We start from the raw sequence: 3,686 nt of genomic DNA, 5'->3' as shown, positions 1-3,686 counted from the left end.
AAATCCTATAGCTATAATGATTCATGTACAAAATAAAGCACATGCAAATAAATTTATTGCACCATTGGGATAATCTACATATTCTTTAATCAGAGTGGTTAAAAATTGCGGTATATATACACTCTGAAAAACAAATGCAGGAGTTAAGAAAAGATTGAGGATGTTTTCTGTGCATGCATACTCACACAGATATAGAATATTTCTTTCTAGCTTTCTCCATGTACATATGTACATTTTTAACTAATATATATGTATATATATTATTGTTTAGTAAAGAAAGCAAAATGAAAGAGAGTATATTGAATATTTAACTGTGTAAAAAATGGGACAGAGGAATATGTCTTTGTACGTAAATAACTCTGGAAGAACAGGCAAAAATCAATCATTAATTGCCTGCAGGCAGGAGCCTGGGTGCCTTGGAGAAAAGAGTTACTATGAAATTTTACCATATGCCATTTTATAGCTTATCACGTTTAGATTTTGAACGAAGAAAATGTATTTTTTTAAATTAATACACAGGTAGGACTTGAGTAATTGTGGATATGCTAATGCAGAAATTATAATGCAACTGCCTTCTTGCCTCAAGTCAGACCCTACTAAGGCTACTTTGTCTTACTAGCAAGCTTGATCTTACACTTCTGCTGAAAACTTCAATCTCTACATTTCTCTCAAGGTAAACTCCAAATTCCTAGCTATTTTAGGGTTTAATATTTGTCTTAATTTGACTTAAGTCTTATTTTGACCACACCTGATCTATCACACCTCACCCCTCCTTTATCTTCTGGCAATACTCATTTTCACTTATCATGAAAGCATGATTATGTCACGCCTTCATGATTTTGCTTGTGCTGTGCCCACTGCTTGGAACTTTTTCCCTTTCCCTCTGCTCTTTAGAGCTTGGGGATGTGTGATGTGCGTCTTCCCTATTTTATGTAAATTCACATATCATTAGATTTAGAGGGAAAGTTATCTCCCTTTCCCTCTGCTCTCCTGATAAACATCATTTGATCCTTTCAAAATAATATTCTGATTTCACTTATCATATGCCCACCAGAATAAATCATTTACTCCTTTGCACATACACAGACTATTTTTTTTTGCAATTTTGATAGCCTACTGATTTTTTTTTATTATTATTTACACATCTATCTATTAGGTTAGGCTTTCTTGGAAGGCAGACATGATCTTTGTATCCTAGCTTCAAATTCAGTGCCAAGCACAGAGGTCTCAGAAGCTGATTCCAAATGGAACCGAAGGATTGTTATGTTATGCATCTGGCACGAATTTTGAGCTTGTTTTAGATGTTGATTTTGAATTTGAACACATTCTTTTTTTTTTCCCTGACTATGTGGAAATTTATTGCTACCATCTTTTCACCATTGAAGCTTATGATCTTGGTCTTTCCTTCTTGCCTTTGTATAAGGCCAAAAGAGACACATTGGCTACTTTGACGACCTTAAAGCGGACTCCAGGAATGTCACTGACAGCATGACCTTTGCGACCAAATCCAGCCACCAGAACTTCATCATTTTCTTCAATAAAATTCAAACAACCATCATTGGGTACAAAGGCTGTGATTTTTTTCCCGTTTTTGATCAACTGGACTCTCACACACTTCCGGATGGCAGAATTTGGCTGTTTGGCTTCAACTCCCACTTTTTCCAGCACAATTCCCTTGGCATGGGAAGCGCCTCCGAAAGGATTGGCCTTTAGGGCAGTACCTAAATGGGCTTTTTTTGTACTGTGTATCATGCCACTTTTTATCTCGTCGGTGGCTTCTGAGCTTCCTGGCAGTACAGAGACCGCGACACTTGCCCATCCTGCCGGCGCCGAGGGCCTATGCAGAAGCTGAACACACTCTTAAACTAGTATCTTCAGTGGTAACCTTATTAAATGTATGTTTAAATTTAACTTCTTTTCTTTTGACATCTCATGTTCTCCTTTGACCAAGCAATTTTCCTCTGGTAGTAGTTTTTTTTTTTCTTGAGGCAAGATGACAATGTAACAAAACATAAGGCAGCTTTTTGGCACTATAACTAGAATTTCAAAGAATGATAAAAGGGATCTGTAAAGAAGAAATGTGGTGGGAAAGTATTTTCTCAATTATTTTCCTACCAGACTAATCAATTAACATGTCCATTTCCTAAGAGTTTACTTGGCAATAAATAAACCCTAATTTTTTTTCCTCCAGAAAGATCATGTAGGTGTCAATTGTTGCTGAGTAACTATGAAGCAAGGGAACAGTTTACTTAATTATAGGAAAGATATATTGCACATTTGTATATCACGCCTGGATGAAAAGATTTAGAGGGAAAGTTATCTTCCTGCAAAATCCCTTGATAATGCCTTACAGTCTCATTTGAAAACTTGAAGTGTGGAAAAGTAGATGTGCTAAACCTGTTCATATTCTCTTAGTGACAAGTGAGTGCTTTTTATAGCTTGTACTTGCTGTGGGCTTCATTTGGAGGTTCACCTGTTCCTGATAACCAGTTGTGAATAGCAATAGAAACATTGAGCTGGTTTGTGCCTGTGCTGGAAGGTGTAGGAGGAAAGGAATATGGGGAAGTATCTGTGCAGAACGATTCACTTTCCACTGAGTGTTCTTTAGAGCTTGGAGATGTGTGATGTGGCGTCTTCCCTATTTTATGTTAATTCACCTATCATTATACCCAAAGTGTATTTACATAGCGTCATTTTACTTTTATGCATTTAATCAATTAGAGCCATGATTTCATTTAAATACCTGGATGCCTCATAAATTCAGCTTTGCTCAAACCAAAGTAAAATCTTAAGAGACATGATGGTGTTCTTAGGGAGCCAATTAGTACCTAACAGTGTTTTTATTTTTAAGCAAGAACTTGTGGCTGCCTGACAAGCATATGTTATTCTAATTCTGTTATTATCTGATACATGTATGCTTGAGTGTATATGATATGAGAATTATCAACTCATTCTGAACCTAGTTCTTTATTAACGAATAACTCAGTTCTGTGCATGGTTCCCCCCGCCCCTTTCAGGCTAATTACCTTTATTTTGGCGGCCGGAGTGGGCAGTGGGAATTCTGCAATCATCTAACTTGATGGGACCAGTGCTGTTTTCTATTGACCTGGCCCACACCCCAGTATTTCTTTCCAGGTTTGCTGCTCCCTGGGCAGTCCCTGCAAAGAAACCCACCTGCCCCACTGTCCACCCCCTCCCAGCACTTAATAAAGTTTCCATCTCTTATGGGATCTATTGAATCACCAGTTTCCTCAGTTCCCAAAGGAAATTATCTAATCCCATAAAATGTTTGCATAAGACCTTAGAAATAAAGGAATCCATAGTTAATCTAGATCAACTGTACCATTTTGGGGACAAGGATGTTGAGGCCTAAGAAATGGGAGGGCCTTGCCTACAGTCAGCGATTTCACAAGAGGGACTCAAAATCACAGCTGCTACCCCCAGTCCCGCTCATCTTGCAGAAAGTCACCATTCAGGTCATTTTGGTGTTTGCAGAGTTTTGAGGCTAATGTTCACATCAACATTCAATCCCTTTTCTAGCTTGGGTGAGAACTTCAGGTCCTTATGGCGAACTGAAGATGATAGGATCTTTGGAGTAGGTGGGTGTAGAGGGCAGGAATAACCACTGAGCAGGTTTTCTAAGATCCAGCAGACCGGCTAGAGGAGTCAGAGTCCTCAGTGGGTTT

At 38.3% G+C, this 3,686-nt stretch overlaps 1 pseudogene across 1 annotated transcript; it reads right to left on the bottom strand.

The window, feature by feature from the left end:
* Positions 1-1,386: 1,386 nt before the first annotated feature.
* On the bottom strand, positions 1,387-1,819 carry LOC311172476 (small ribosomal subunit protein uS12-like; annotated as a pseudogene). Its single transcript has one exon. The product of its transcript is annotated as a small ribosomal subunit protein uS12-like (transcript).
* Between the last annotated feature and the right edge of the window lie 1,867 nt (positions 1,820-3,686).

Source organism: Talpa europaea (assembly GCF_964194135.1).
Source record: "Talpa europaea genome assembly, chromosome: 6".
In the NCBI taxonomy this organism is placed as follows: domain Eukaryota; kingdom Metazoa; phylum Chordata; class Mammalia; order Eulipotyphla; family Talpidae; genus Talpa; species Talpa europaea.
The sequence above is the reverse complement of the archived record's forward strand: the minus strand, read 5'-3'. Positions and strand labels throughout refer to the sequence as shown.